This window comes from Malaya genurostris, chromosome 2, assembly GCF_030247185.1.
Source record: "Malaya genurostris strain Urasoe2022 chromosome 2, Malgen_1.1, whole genome shotgun sequence".
Lineage (NCBI taxonomy): Eukaryota > Metazoa > Arthropoda > Insecta > Diptera > Culicidae > Malaya > Malaya genurostris.
In genome coordinates, this window is record NC_080571.1 from 99,426,084 (window position 1) to 99,443,430 (window position 17,347).

The window sequence follows — 17,347 nt, forward strand, 5'->3', positions numbered from 1 at the left end:
TTGAAATATTAAGTAGTTTTGAATTGTATCGTTTGAAGAATTCTGTCACCTGTAAAATTCATAACTTTTTTCTGTGTTCCTATGACGGTTTGAAATTTGAAAAACTTATCATCTTGTAAATCTAGAACCTCAAGTCAGACTAGGACAAGTCTTTTATTCAGTTATAGACTATCATAAATTTATTAACAATTGGTAACTTACGAAAAAAAATGCTATTGAAATTGGCATTCTTATACTAAGCACCCTACCTCCGGAACTGAAAGTTGGGTTTGAATAAAAATTGGGATATTATTCTGGTCCTTACGACATTTAAGTTAACTCAAAGATGGAGTAAATCGATTGAGAAATCTTTGAAATGACTGTAAACTTTGAAAATGAGTGACATTGTTTTCCTTTTTTAAGACACATTGCACTACAGGCGCGTGTTCAGAAATTTTCTTCGGAGGGAGTTTCAGAACATAATGAATAATATCCGTATGCATAGAAATATGTATATAATTACTTGAATTTTTGTTTGGATAAAATCGTTTGTAACAATTATTCATATTGTAAATGACGAATTTCGCGCTGTATCATATTCGCAGCTGGCAGAATTTTTTCAGTTTCTTCATCGAGAACTAAACTAAACTGAAAGCCTTTATTATCCAAGAATTCAATAAATTTTAATTTGGGAGAAGATTTCACAGAATTCAGGTTGCCCAATATTTGCAAAAAGTATCAGTAAGGGACAATTTTCTTAAAACTGCCCGCCTTACAATACATGGACGGTTGGAAGGAAACATAATAACTAACCTCGAGACAAAGTTTCGCTCAATTCGAAAGAGGTGTTTTTGTTTATTTAAATTGACTTCAATTTTTGAAAACCGATTTTTTCAGATTCGAAAAGAAGAATTCTGCGTAAATTTGAATTCGGAGTTGGCATCACATAGATTTTATTACAAACAGCGACTCATTTTATTTTTCCAAAATTGATCTAGACTATCTTTCGAGAAGGACTAGACATTTTTAACAATTTTTCGAAAATAATCAGAGTAGAAAAATGGCAAATCCTACCAAAAATTGTTGTGCTGTAAATGTTTTCAAAATAAGTCCAGTTTTTGATTGAAAAGACAGATAAAATTACTAATCGAATTTTACACTGAAAAAAAATCGATCCTAAAATTCAAGTCAAATTACATAAAAAACGCTATTCATTATTTGAATGAAATTTTGTTCCAACATTGATAATTATGTTCGCTGCCAACCTTCCATGCATTGTAAGATGAGCGTTTTGAAAGGAAATGTAGTTTTTCTAGCAAAAACTTTTCTTGTCCAGCACTGATATTTTCTGCAAATATCGGACACCTCGCAAATATGATATTCGGTGAAACATTCTCACAAGAGAATTTTCATAGTTTTCATAGTATAGTTATTGTTTAAAGCTTCGGGAGGGGCTTAAAACCCAATCTTCCCATAAATCAACAATATTAATCATTTAATAAATTTGTAACTTGTAAGCATCAATGCATGGTTACGACTGCAACATTAATTCGAAGATTGCAAGGTAAGTTTTTATAACGAGTGTTTTTTTGGGGGGTTTGATTTCTCAATGAAGATCTCTCTATTGTCTGAAAGTTGTTTTGACAACGTAAAATGACGTCTCTACTTGGTATTGTTTGGCAAATCATCATAAATAGGATAACTCCGGAAACACGCTTCCAATTTGTTGAAAATTATGCTCAAAGTCAATGTTCAATCAACACTGTTTATAGTGAATTCGTGAATTTTATGGTTTATATAATCGTCCGTCTGAGACCGCCGTAAAGAACTTAATTACTAAGCTTCGGTCTACATTCACTCTTTTGGATGCCAAGCCATCAAGAATTATCGATGCATCCCGATAAATGTACTGTTTGGTGCGGTCTATGGACTGGTGGAATCATCGGTCCTTATTTCTTTAAAATGAAGAAGAACGACGCGTTACCGTAAATGGAAATCGATACAGAACCATGATCAATAAGTTTTTGTTGCCCAATCTTTTTTACCTTTTTTTATATATATAAAAAATAGGTATAGAATTCGCTCAAAATTTCGAAAAATTTTCCGAGGCCCGGAGGGCCGAATGTCATATACCAATCGATTCAGCTCGACGAACTGAGCAAATGTCTGTGTGTGTGTGTGTGTATGTGTGTGTGTCTGTATGTGTGTTGTCAACTAAGAGGTCGAGATCACAGAGATGGCTTGACCGATTTTGATCAAACTAGTCGCAAATGAAAGGTCTCCCCGTCACCCAGAACTCTATTGAATGGTTTTGAGATCGGATGTTTACTTTTTGAGTTATACGAAGTTTTATGTCAAAATTTTCAGATTTTTAACAGTATCTGTCACAATTGACCTTGGAAACGGAATATGTTTTCAGACTTAGATTCCGCACGGTAATAGCTATCCAACAAGCCATAGATTGTTAAAATCCGTCCATTTTTAACGGAGATATCGAATTTTTTGTGTAAGCGACTTTTCCCCCATATTCCAGCAGTAGAAGTTCTGAGCGCTGTATGGCAAAGAAAGGCTTGGGAGCAACGTAAAACACGATTTTTTATACTGTTACATACAATAGTTTCTGAGTACCAAAAAGACTGTGAACAGCATTATTTTTCATGACATTTTGCCTCGGACCAATTTTAGCACGGTTCGTTTTTGGCAACATAATCGTTCGAATATGACATATTGGAAAGATGGCAGTACTGAATTATGTTTGGATCCGACTGATACTGATTTTTAAACATATTGAAACAAATGTAAACTAATCAGGTGAATTTGTCTGACTTCGGCTACACCGATTTTCGAATTCCGGCTCCAGTATCGAATCGTTTCTCAAAGCTCAATCGTTTTCTCAAATAAAGCCAAATCGAATTTCAGAAAAAAATTCAAATTAAAATAAACTTATAGTCCCACACAAAATTATTTGATTTTATTCAATGCTGACTTCCGATTCTGGATTTATAGGAGGATGAATTTTTAAAATTCAAACCGATATAGAAGATGATAATCCCGAAAAGCTTGAAAGTTGGACACAAAACTATTGCAATTTATTCGTCATATGGCCATACGAATCGGTTTGGTTTATGCTGGTTCCTGAATACCGGCTCTGGAAGTACCTTAAATTACCGTAAATTCTAAAGTGGAACTCACTTCGACATATCATGAAAAGTTTAATCGATTGTAACCTTTTTAGATAGAGTAATGAGTGATTAAAATGTCAAATTGCAGCTTAAAACGACGGTCATTAAAATAATGTCATGAAAACCGAAGAATATTCATGAAAAAAACACATGCGGATTGATAAAAAAAGGTATCATCTCACTGATAGGTGGATTAAGCACGTTTTTTTATATAAACACATTTATTTCATAGGCAATATAAATAAGTTTTTCTTCGCCGTGGCATCCACAATACATAGTACTTTAACCCTAATACATTTCGAATATCATATTAGTATGTTGGTATTCATTAGTTAATCTAAACACTGTTTTTATCAAACGAGTTGCTATTTTAAATTACATTCAATAAAATACATTTATTTTGTACATGATCTTATAACTATTTCAGGTTTGAGTGTATCACACATCACTTTTATTCAATGTAAGATAGCTGACTATTGGTTGAACCAGGCGCGTACACAGGGGGGGGGGGGGGGGGTTTAGGGGTTCAAACCCCCCCCGAAACAAAAAATTATAACCCATGGGAAACATTGTGATATAAATTGTACATGTGTTGATTTATCACCATGTTCTAAAACCCCCCCCCCCGAAAATTTTCTCTGGCTACGCGCCTGGGTTGAACTTATGGAAGAGAAAACAGTCTAACACAAAATAAAATTTAAATTGGAACTCCAATGGACTTAATGAAATGATAAAGAAATTTCATGTATGGAAGGTCACGACAAAGAAGAATGTCGCGAGCTGGGACATTGGATAGTCTACCTTGGGTACGCAAAGAATTTATTAGTTGAGATCTGACATCACGATACTCCACGCATGTCCAAACGACAGGATTATTATCGCGATAATCTTCGCCACAAGCACAATGGTTAGTCTCGGAGAGCCCAATTCGAAGGAGATGTACATCTAACGTGTAGTGTTTGGACATGACTCTGGACATCACACGAATGAAATCCCTACTCACATACAGTCCCCTGAACCATGCCTTTGTCGATATTTTAGGAATAATTAAGTGCATCCACCGACCCAGATTATCTTTATCCCAAGAAGCTGTTTGTTTCACATCGTTTTGCACCGAGCAAATGTCCAACAAATTTCAGATAGAAACGGTCTACACTGACCTTAAAGCTGCTTTTGACTCTGTGAATCATGAAATTTTGTTAACTAAGCTGAGCAAACTAGGATGTACGACCAGATTTTGTCAATGGCTCCGCACATATCTCGTTAACCGTAAAGTTGTCGTACAAATTGGAAATACTGTGTCTGAACCATTTGCAAGTATCTCAGGAGTTCCTAAGGGAAGTACTCTAGGACCACTTCTTTTTTCGTTGTTTGTGAACGATGCTGTATTTGTCTTAAGACATGGTGGCAAATTATTTTTTGCTGACGATTTGAAAATATTTCTCGTTATTCGCAAAGAAGCTGATTACCGTGAGTTGCAACATCTTGTTAATATGTGTTACGAATGGTGTGTAAGAAACAAAATGGATCTCTGTGTTTCTAAATGTTCCGTCATAAGCTATCATCGTTCGAGAAGCATGTTTAATTTTAATTACACCGTCGCTGGCACTCAACTGCAACGCGTTGATCACGTCAAAGATCTAGGTGTTATTCTGGATGAAAAACTAACGTACACCCGCCATCTTTCAGTAACGATTGACAAAGCAAACCTTTTACTTGGATTCATATTTAAAATCTCGAGTGAATTTCGTGACCCACTTTGTTTAAAATCGCTATATTGCTCATTGGTTCGTTCACAGCTGGAATTTGCGAATGTTGTTTGGTGTCCATACAACGCTTTATGGATTCAAAGGATATAAGCTGTGCAACGTAAATTCGTGCGTTATGCTTTACGGGAACTACCGTGGAGTAACCCGTTGAGCCTTCTACCGTATGAAGATCGTTGTCAACTATTGGGGATTAAATCTTTAGCTGATCGTCGACGTGCTCCACAAGCCACTTTTGTATCTAAGCTACTACTGGCTGAATATGATCTTCTATCACAGATTAACCTGTATGCTCCAGTACGTGTTCTTCGGCCTCGATCATTACTGCACACTGATCTGCGCAATACCAGCTATGCTAGCAACAGCCCGATTTTGGCAATGACTCGCCGTTTCAACGAATTCAGCGATGTGTTTGACTTCATTATGACAGTTTACAGTTTCATCGTCGGTTGCTATAGCATAAGTTTAATTATTGCCATTTTTAATTAGTTTTATAAGTTTATAGTATAGTTCATCAAGATTTGTTGTCAGATGAGCATTGTCCCAATAATAATAATAATAATAATAATAATAATAATAATAATAATAATAATAATAATAATAATAATAATAATAATAATAATAATAATAATAATAATAATAATAATAATAATAATAATAATAATAATAATAATAATAATGATAATAATAATAATAATAATAATAATAATAATAATAATAATAATAATAATAATAATAATAATAATAATAATAATAATAATAATAATAATAATATTAATAATAATAATAATAATAAAATACGAAATAAGTATATACCAAAAAAAACAGTGTTCTTTGGCTAGACGCGCTATAGAATTCGTTGAAAGCAAGCGGTCTCTCATAAATTTCACTCTCAATAGCACCACGTTTGGCTAAACTATCGGCTCTTTCATTGCTTGGAATGGAGAAATGAGCCGGGACCCAAACTATTGCGATTTGATAACACCCATTTTGCCCAAGAAAAACAGCTCATTTTTGCCAACAGCGTTTAAGCGAATGGCTTTAATTGCACTCAGACTATCTGTGAAAACAAAATAATGGTTTGGAGATAATGTGACGATTACACTCAAACTACAATAAACTGCTGCTAACTCTGCTATATAAACAGATACAGGTTCTTGAGGCCTAAACGAAGTCGAAACATTACTGTTGAATATACCAAACCCAGTAGCCTCTTCAATTCGTGATCCGTTCGTGTAAAATATTTTCTCAGAGTCAATATGCCTGAACTTACTTGTAAATATTTTTGGGATTTCCATCGAGCGTAGGTGTTCCGGGATTCCACGCCTTTCGCGCTACATGGATGTGTCGCAAAATAAAGTTGAGTCAGGAACATTTAGGAGGCTGTCACGGATAGGAATATATATTGAAGGGTCGATTTTTTGTGACATATGGTTAAAATATACTGTCATGAATCTTGTTTGAGATTAAAGCTCAACTAGCCTTTCGAAGTTATTAATAACCAGTACATTCAGTACATCACATCTTATTAGCAGTCGCGATGAAAGCTCCCAAAAACGATCTTGCAATGGAAGAATTCCCGCCAGAACTTCAAGACTGTGGGATGAAAGCAAACGCATCCATAATCCATCACTGAAAGTATCGTTGTCTGATACAATTTTATTAGATCTTCCGGATGAGCACCCCACCAAGATATTTCCCAATCTTCAAGATATAGATATGGACGAAATATGGTTTCAGCAAGATTGTGCCACTTGTCATATAACAGTCTTATTGAAAAAAAAAAAACATTTTAACGACAACATGATTCCGATAAATGGACCGGTGAATTGGTCTTCGCGTTCGTGTGATTCGACGCCACTCGATTAATTTTTTGCGGGGATAAGTGAAAACTTTGATTGTGTTGTTTGAATGTTTGAAAAAGTCGTGGTGGCCATATGCCTGAAATCATATTTAAATGTTTAATTCCAAGAAATTATCTACCAAATAAAAAAGGGTCATTTCATAATTTAGTGTGTGTTTCATTTAAATTTTAGATCATCAAGCTCTTAAAAAAAACACCCTTTTTATGGCCACACATTAAATCCGGCATCAGCATCGCAAATTCAGTGTTTTTAAATGGTAAACGTGCTCAGATCACTTTGTCGTGTGAGTTCCAAAATTCGGTTCTGAGGGAAACATAATTATGTCAATAAACACTTTTTGGTAAAGATTTAATTTAACTTTCGTTGTGACTTATCTGTACAACAGTGTACCAATCAGCTTGTATCAGCTTTTCGCGATGAAGTGCCATCGTGTTTCGATGGTTGTCCCAATTCGATTCAATTCAAATGGAATCGCTCAGTTCGATCATTGTGGTATGAACGAGAGAAAAAAGCAACATCTCTCCCTTTGAGCTTCCCTGGAGATGCGGCCTAATTACATCTCATAAGCAATCAGATGAATTTTGGCGCAAATTTAAATTACATGTGTACACTATGCATCAACGGTCTTAATTTTGCCAGATCGTTGTTAATGACCAAATGGTTACATACAGAATAATAAAAAGAATTACAATTGTGCTCCTTTCGCAAGTAACGTGTAAAATAACCCGTCGTATTTTCACTAGATTTTTTAAACAGCCAATCTCACTGTAATAGTAAAATTGAAGATGATTCGATGCTGGGGCCTGAATAAAATCATAACTGTGAATGATAAAACCTCTTCTTTTCTGTTAATTGTTGCTTACCATGAACTTAAGTAACATTGAACGATCAGCCATCGTTCTTCTGGATTTTTGTTTCCAAACTGAAGGCTAACAGAAACTTTACGAACCGTTTAATAAAAGGCACGAGTACTTTATGTTTGTGTGTTTAGGTAGAAACCGGTTCTCGCCCGCCTGGTCTTGTTTCGTTCCTTGCTGTGACCAGCGGGAGAATGCCTCTCACTAAATTTCAATTTATTTATGACGATTGGTTCTGCGTTTCGTCCGGCCGGTACAATTAATCACTACTGTGGGATAATTTCATTTTCTAAATGGTTCCCTTGATTAACTGCAATACTTTGAAAAGCTATTACTTTCGTCGTTGTTCCAAACACTTAAATGCTTTTGCCAACGTGGCTGAATGCCATCCTGTGATGGTTTTTGTGTGTCGCTTGAATATGATTTCCTTTTTTCAGCTGAGTCTTCTAATCGTTTGAAAATTTCCGTCAATCAATCAATCAATCAGTTTTGAACGGCTATCACTCACATGTTTTCCGTTCAGTTGACATTTTTCACGTTCACAGCAAACAGCCACGAATTTTACGTGCTCAATGATTTTGCGTTGTGCGTGAGAATGAAGCTTTGATTCCCAGTTGAAAAGAGCTAGTTTTAAATTGACAACTTTTCATAATCCCAAGGATGTCATTTAGCATAAATTCGTTGGGCGTGCGGTCGCTGGGTGTATTTCCTTGTCAATTTATCGGCTCGAATGCAAATTGTCCTAAATTGCTTGTAGTTCGTTTGAGTAGTCAATTCTACGCACGAAAGCGAAAATTGTAAACAATTAAAGTTTTGAATTAGGATTTGCACTGACTGGTTGTAATTGTTCAAGTTTTGAATCAATACGATTTAGCATTATTTATTTATTTCGTTTGGTTGGGCTTTGGATATACGAACTGGCAGCGTAGCGTAGATGATCATTAGATGTTTCGTCACTGATCCAAAACATTTAGGTACGCAAGTTTCTTGGAATATACACACAGAAAAAAAATTATTTTTGAAACATTTAGGTGCGATTTTCGACAGTGGTAGAAAAATCGCGTGCAGATATGGTGTGAATTCATTGTCAAATAGAGTTCACTTTGAACCTTGACAAAAAAACTGATTTAGAGTTTTATCAAATATCAGAACAATATTACGATTCGCAACAGTTATCACAGTAATACCGCGGTGGCTAAAAAGGTTACTAATACAGTACAAAAGTCATAGCCAATTAAACAAGTGAAATCGGCATCAAAAGAAAATTCATATTGTTACCACATTTGACTGAGTTTAAGCTGGGGACTATTTTCTTAAAATTTCCACCCTTTAACTGCCAAATTGACGGAGCTAGGGTGATTTTCATTTTATATGATTTCGAAGCATGTTTTAGGCGTTGTCAGGAAAGTTAACAAGTACTTTAAAATATCCTTCTTCTTTAATGGAGACGCATGGTTGATTGCTTATTTTCCTTTAAATTTCTAATATTGTGATTTTCCACATTTTTCAAAAAAAAAAAATGAAACCGAACCTCTTTAAGGTGTCCAGAAAGTTTCAATTTATTATTAATATTATTCAATTTCGATTGTAAAAACGGTACTTGTAGACACTTTACTGGGAGACTGCCTTGATTAGATCCTATTCAAAATAAATTACGCCAACCGAAAAACATCTCTCGGTAAACGGTTTACTCTGTACTTCGCTACCGAATTCTTCAATGTCATGTCATTGATTGTAGGTATCAGACCCAATTAGTTACCACTCACTCACATATTCATAACGAATAGCGCTTCAAATTAGGCCTCCTTACTATGAACGGTCTCTCGAATGGTTGTCGGGTTTCAAGCTAGCTAGCCGACGAAAGCTCAGGAAGCTTGATTGTATTTGCATTAATTACAGTTGATACAACAACAGACGCAGCCGGCGATAGACCATGTGATTTCGGGGTTTACCGGAGGCGAACGGAAATTAGATTCCGTACAGTAACAGCACGGCACGTGATTCGGAAACAATTCCGACGGAAACTATCAACGGACAGCAGTGTCGGTGCAGTTCACCGGTTATGTGGTCAAACTGGAACGTGCCGCCGCAAACTTGCGTGGTTTTGGGATTGTGGTTTTTCGCATTGACTGTAAAGTTTGACTTTATCAGGGTTTGTTGCCTTTCCGTGCTGCTTCTGGCGTTTTTTTTCGGTAAGGAAGGAAACATATTTTCCACAATTAGCAGATTGAATTTTTCGTAACAGAAATTTTCCGCATGGAAGAAGTTTTGAAGCATGACAATGCTTACTAAACAAAATCCTTGACCACCGGAGCTCGAAGACGTTGACAATAAATAATTTTCTTTGTGAGTGGTGAACATAACTGGAAGAAACCGAGCTCTGATCTAAAACTTATCTCAATTCAAGGATTAAAGCTTGACGCTACGATGCATTGTTTTCATTTTGACGTTCGTTGATAAAGTTGTGAAGAAAAGTTAGTGCAATAGTAATCGAAATCTGCTAAGTGAACTTTTATTTCTCGACAAACAATTTCATAACCTTTATAGCTTAGTGTACATTCAGTAAAAATATGACTGCGATAGTATCATCGGCTTACAATAATGTGTACAGTGATGAACCGTTATTAAACAAACAAACCTCCTCAGAAAAGGCCTTAAGGGCTGAGGACAGTACCATAAAGTGGTAGTTTTTTTTTGCTATTTTCCCGTTTCAAATAAAATTTTCTTGGAAACGGTGCAGAATATAGAAATGCCCATCTAACAATGTCTTCGAAATTTAGTTGAGAATATTCTGTGAAATTTTCAGAATGATTCATTGAGTTTAGCGGTTGTGTTGTAGTTTTTTTCTGACTGAAGAACTGCTGAAAATTGGAACGCTCGGAAATGCATACCTCTACTTGTTCATCGAATATCTCGGCTTTGAAGGCTTGTATCATAAATCTACCGTGACAAAGTCTAGATAATTTAGTTTAGATGCGATTAGTACATAAAAACATATATGCTATCGAGATAAAAATAAAGTCTTGTATGTTTCTGTGAAACAAAGTCAGTTTCAATGCATCCGCCATTTTTTTTTTTGCTTTGGTTTCCTGATAGCATTCTGAAAAAGGAGAGAGAAATAAAATAGGCTCGACAAGGCTGCCAAACACACAGACATTCAATCTTTGTGAAAGTTGAATATTTTTTCATTGTTCATTGGAATCATGTAATGTCCAACCCATACGATAGATTAATGTGATAAAACTTCTCATCAAAATAATAAAATGTATGCTGGCAACCCGGTACAGTTTGCTCATATACGAGAGAGTAGAAGAGAAATACGATGCGCAAAGGGAATTGAGCGAGCCACGTGGTCGATTTAAAACTGAACATGCGACCCTCTGTCCTCAGACCTTAAGGTCTACCAACATAACCGATGATCCATCCGAAAACTTCTGGTCTTCAGATCTACCAGTGCCACAAAGTGCATTAACAAATTTACCGTTCTCGGTCTGTACATGCGATCAATAGGACAATTGTGATTGCCCTAGGCCATCCGAAAACTACCTGGAGTTCAAGCCTTAAGATCTACCAGTGTAGCGAAGATCACTAACTTATCGTTCTTGGTCTACTGAATGCTCGTATAGATCTTAAGACCTGTTTTCACTGAAGTTCTTGGAGGACTGAGAATGTTCCGAGAAAAGATCAAAATACACAAGTAAGCAGTAGGTATGTCTACGCCTGTATTTCAGTTGTTTATTATTGAATTTAAAATCTTTTTAATACAAATGTAACGTTTCCTTCATACTTTTAAGAAAACATGCGAATAAAATTATTCGTCACGGTTTCGAAGGAATTCTCCAATTTTTCCCATAACACGGCTCATTAGGTGGCGCACTCCTTCTTCGTCCATTGTTTTAACTTTCTTATTCCACCAGGTCGTCATCTGATTGATGCCTTTGACAACGTTTCCCTTTGCCTTGAGTTTCCTCTTCATGATTGCCCAGTATTTCTCAATAGGGCGGAACTGGGGGCAGTTGTGTGGGTTAAGGTTTTTCGGAACAAACTGGACCCCTTTCTCTGCATACCATTCTTTAACGACTTTGCTGTAATGACAGCTTTCCAAATCTGGCCAAAACATTACGGGATGGTCGTGGGATCGAATAAACGGCAAAACTCGTTTTTGGAGACACTCTTTTTGGTATAGTTCCGATGTCATTGTCTTATTTGTAACGAAAACTTTGTTTTTTTTGTCACAGCTGCAAATGCCCTGCCAAATCATAATTTTTCTTGCAAATTTGTCGGCAAAATCAAATTTAAATTTGGCTGGAACATCCCCCGAGCCGTTACCAAGTAAAATTTTTGATTTGGGATTTGCGCGAAGTCAGCCTTGACATAGGTTTCCTCGTTCATCAGAAGACAGCCGTCGAACTTAGTCAGCACCTGGTCATATAGTTTCCGAGCACTAATTTTGACCATACAATTCTGTTTTATGGCCCGATTTGGCTGTTTGCTAGCTCGATACGACTTGATTCCTTCCCGGAGTCGAGTTCTCCTCACGGTTCTATGGGCAGCACCGAATTTTCCGGCCAAATCACGGTCCGACAGATTAGGATTCCTCTTAATCGTCTTCAAAATCTTACCACGCAGTTTCCGGTCGACAGTTCCACTCCGACGATTGGCTTGAGGCTTCCGCATCGTCGTCAATGTTTCCTTATACCGTTTGATAACGCGCCATACGGTATTTCTGGGGAATTTCAGCTGTTTAGCTAGCCTAGATGCAGACCACAATGGATTTTCCAAATAACTGTGCACAATTTTTTCCCTTCTTTCGGCTTTCATGTTGATTGTTTACCAAGTATTTGCGTCGTCGATTTGCGGAATGTCAAAAATCATACGTGAAGCTGACAAAATTCTCGACACGTGGACGCCAAGAACTTCCAAATCCGTCCACCAGGAGCGCCACAATATGAGCAAAAGTTTGTTCCAATTCGAAATGAAGCAAGCTTTAGTCACTGCCACTGGCATAGTGACAGTAATCTCGGCTCTTCGGCAGAACTTCGGGAGAAAGTCGGATGAACTTTCGCAAGCTCAGCTTGTAATAAAATCTTCGGGCTTCACCCGAAAAGTAAAAGTTAGGAGTTTAAAAATCCATAGTTGGGAAGATTTAGGAGTTCGCGGAAAATATTAGTAAGTCTCGGGCGTCGAACCGTGGACAGTTCAGTCAGGTTCTCAGATAGTAACGCGGAGTGACGCCATAGACGCCCGGATCAGTCAGTTTTGCAGTGCTTTCCATGGAGTGAAATTTTAGTGCCATAGTTACGTACAGTAGTATAGTATACTGTACCGGGAAAAATAATAGAAAGAGTGGTTAGATTAGTTAAAGTTATATACTCCCTGTGTAACTGGTGCGAAAACTGGTATATAGAAGAATAAATATACCAAAAACTAATAATTGTTTGTTAATATATATTGATTTGAGGCAATACTTTCCCGGGTAGAAGTGATTTGCAAACCAATAAGAAATTCTGTTATTAAAACCAAACATCTCAATGGTAGAAATTAACATTATTTAGTTTGAAATAAGAGTTAAAATATCAAAAATCATAACAAAACTTGCATGAGAAAATAGCTACAAAATATTAAATTCTGTCATTGTAATATGAAACCAAGAACAAAATAATTATAGAAGACGAATATCTCATTTATTTTATATTCTAGCATTCAGAATAGAGTAATATCATAAGTATTTCTCTTATCTGATTCTGATGCAGTTTATTTAATAGTATTTTATTTGAAGATAGAACTACTGGATCAATTTACTTAATGAAATTGGAATAGCTCATCAATAACGAAATAAGATATTATAACTAATTTCGATGTTAAACATATATTGTATAATTTCTTGATTCCTTGGATGCAATATCATGAAAATATCAAGTATCGCTGTGATAACACAGAAACATCAAGCCAAGATATGATGGTAAAAGTTGTTATTATTTTGATCTTTGTTTGCTATTTACATCTACCCGGGTTACAATAGCTTTTATACGCGAAGTCGAAGATTGAAAAAAGTTCCAATGAATAAAAAGTTATTGTAAACGGCAAAACCATTTTTTTTATATTTCCGAACAAAAAGAAACACCCCTCCAAACTACCCCGCACGCCGTTCGGACTGCGCGGCAATACACTCGTATAGATAGACCTGTTTTCACTGAAGTTCTTGGATGACTTGGAGCCTACCTGAAACAGCTATGAATAGACAAATAAGCTATGTGTAGCTCTAAAGGTATGAACCGCAAACAAAAAAGGTATTAGCCGTTGTAGTTCTCGTTGTGACACAGTGTAGTCCCTAAGGATAATACTCCAAGTAGTTCTTGGATCGTGGATCTCTTAAGCAATTCCATAGTCTCAGAACATATTCGGGCGCTAAAGCATCGAACGTTATTTACTCTAAAATCAAATGAAATTTGAAAAACCATTTTTTACGCGAAAAACTTGAAATAACGCAATATTTTATTTAATTTACGCGAATTTTAATTTACGCACCCTCCGGTTCTTCGCGTAAATTGAGGTTGCAGTGTACCTGGCTGATAACATGATTTCTGTTGGTGTTGTTGTGTTTATGGTTGTAATTATAGTTGTAAATGTGATAGTGATAGTGATAGTGATAGTGATAGTGATAGTGATAGTGATAGTGATAGTGATAGTGATAGTGATAGTGATAGTGATAGTGATAGTGATAGTGATAGTGATAGTGATAGTGATAGTGATAGTGATAGTGATAGTGATAGTGATAGTGATAGTGATAGTGATAGTGATAGTGATAGTGATAGTGATAGTGATAGTGATAGTGATAGTGATAGTGATAGTGATAGTGATAGTGATAGTGATAGTGATAGTGATAGTGATAGTGATAGTGATAGTGATAGTGATAGTGATAGTGATAGTGATAGTGATAGTGATAGTGATAGTGATAGTGATAGTGATAGTGATAGTGATAGTGATAGTGATAGTGATAGTGATAGTGATAGTGATAGTGATAGTGATAGTGATAGTGATAGTGATAGTGATAGTGATAGTGATAGTGATAGTGATAGTGATAGTGATAGTGATAGTTATAGTGATAGTGATAGTGATAGTGATAGTGATAGTGATAGTGATAGTGATAGTGATAGTGATAGTGATAGTGATAGTGATAGTGATAGTGATAGTGATAGTGATAGTGATAGTGATAGTGATAGTGATAGCGAAAGTTAAAAATAAGTGTTTGTTTCGCAATTTCCACTGCGGTGCTCTATTTAGTACTCTTTATCCTGATATAAATTATTATTATTATATAAAGTTGGTTTACGCTCCGAAATCTACCATGGAGAGACCCATTAAACCTTCCAAGTTATAATGATCGTTGCCGACTGATCGAACTGGATCCGCTGTGTATTCGTAGAAACGTCTACAAGGCTGTTTTCATCACTGATTTGATACAATCACATATTGATTGCCCTGATCTCCTACGATTGGTCAACTTTGAAATCTATCGTCGCAATCTTCGTTCACATCCATTTTTACGAATCCCTCGTGCTAGAACTAACTACGGATATAATGAACCGTTTCTCAGTATGTGTCGTTTATTTAACGTCCATTTTCACCGTCTTCCACCATCTTTTTGATCACTAATTAGATCTACATGCCGGTTCTAACCCCGTCGTTCGTCCACACTCACTCACTGCTCCCTCAACTGACCTTCTTCTTTCATCTTCATATCCACTTTTCTCTTCTATCTCGCCTTTCAAGGAAGCTGCTCTGTAATGCTGTAATACTGTGTCATCACCTAGTTATAGGGTTAGTGGTTTAGCTTTAACTGTTAGTTTTAATTGTTAGTTTTGAACGTAAATGTATCTGTTGAATCATTGTATTCTGTTGATACAAAAGATGAGGAGGTTTCATGCCTGCTGGAGAGAGAGAGAGATTGCTATTTTTTTTTTATAAAATTTTTTTTATTCAGGCCAATTTGCGTACAAGCTTTACGTGGCCGAATGAGCCATGTTTTTATTAGATAAAATAATTTTTTTACCGTTGGATCTCGTTGTCACCCTTTTTCTAGGGGGAGAGGAGCTTCCATTTTTATCTTGCGATGAGTGAGGGGCACTTTGTTCGTGGCTCGTCTCGTCCTCCATTGCCGCATCGGTGGTATCGTTGTTGGTTTCCGTTTTTTCTTTGTTTTCCTTGTAATTCGCATTCTTGGGTTGGTTGTTAGTTGCTGTAGACGCGCCTTGTTGTGCATTATTTGCAGTTGTTGGTGGGTTTGATGGTACAACAGAAGTACTGCGCTCACTAGTTTCCGTTGTTGGGCGGTTGTCCTTATTTTTGTTTAAAGATGTCCTTTTTGCAGTTTCAGTGCAAGGTTTGCCGTAGTGTGCAGGTTGTTCACAAAACTGACATGTAACCATATGATTTTCATACGTAATCAGCGATTTACACGGATGTTTCCCGTCTTGATTAAAAATGATGTAAGATGGAATTGCTTTACGTAGTTGCATACGTACCACTCGCACGCCATTCCGGATACCCGGAAAAAATTCCGCCATACTTCCCTTTCGATGGAAAGAACTTCACCGTACTGCGACATACATTCCCGAACATACTGCTCGCTGGTCTGCGGGGGAAGGTCATGCACGCGTACTTCTATGGCATTGTCCACCATGTACACAGGGATTTTATATTTAACATTGTCATGATCAATACTGTGCACTCCGTTATTAACCGAAGCAAATGCAATTGCATCTTTTTCACGTTTGAACATAATGTACACACAGTTAGACGCCTTGTTGAATTGAATCTCACTTACATCAGTAACGTTTAGATGCATTCGTTCCTTAAGCAAGATTTCAATTTCGGTTGCTGCTGGCCTAACTTTGCAGCGCTTGAAATCAATACAAATTGAATTTGGCCTTGTAGGCCAAGTTTCAGGCTTTGTTAAATCGTATTTGCCCATTTCGTACACTCTATTGTTCACTACACTGTATTGTCTTTGTTTCTATCGTCTCGACCGTAAGCAATTGTCGACTGTGTCTGATGAGATGCCAGCACGAACTGAGAGAGATTGCTATATTTCATATCCATCGGGCTTTTTCCTGCTCCCCAAATAAATACATAAAAAAAATAAATATTATATTATATTATATTATATTATATTATATTATATTATATTATGTTATATTATATTATATTATATTATATTATATTATTATTCTCTTCTCATCAGACGAGTTCAAGCATGTGTAGCGATATGCTTCATCCATGAATTGGATATTAAGGTTGGTAAGAGCATCTTTCATTCCCGCGGAATACGAGTAAGTGACTGTAACAGCTATAGTAAGAAGGTTAATGGATGAGTCATATCGGGGCTATTGTAGGTCTACCCGCATCCACTCGCAAGTCATTCCACCATCAGGCTTCTCTTCACATCACATCACAGGTAGTGATTCTAAGCCAGGTTCAGATATAGGATTAGCTCCAAATGGTAGTATTAAGTTGCCATGAAAAACTATTAAAAATTTTGCTTAATTAGGCTATTCAATAAAAAACAAAAAATTAAATAAAATTAAAAAAAATAATAAAATCATGTCACGTTTTTTTGTTCTTAACATTATATCTAATTATATAAATAATCAAAACTTCAATACGAAGTTCGAGTTTCATTCTATTAAGTTCCTCAG

At 36.2% G+C, this 17,347-nt stretch overlaps 1 protein-coding gene across 10 annotated transcripts in view; it reads right to left on the bottom strand.

Annotated features, from left to right (window-relative positions):
* LOC131427801 (GTPase-activating Rap/Ran-GAP domain-like protein 3) overlaps positions 1 to 17,347 on the bottom strand; it is a 659,718-nt gene that overhangs the window by 142,050 nt on the left and 500,321 nt on the right. The gene's annotated exons all lie outside the window — the stretch shown is intronic.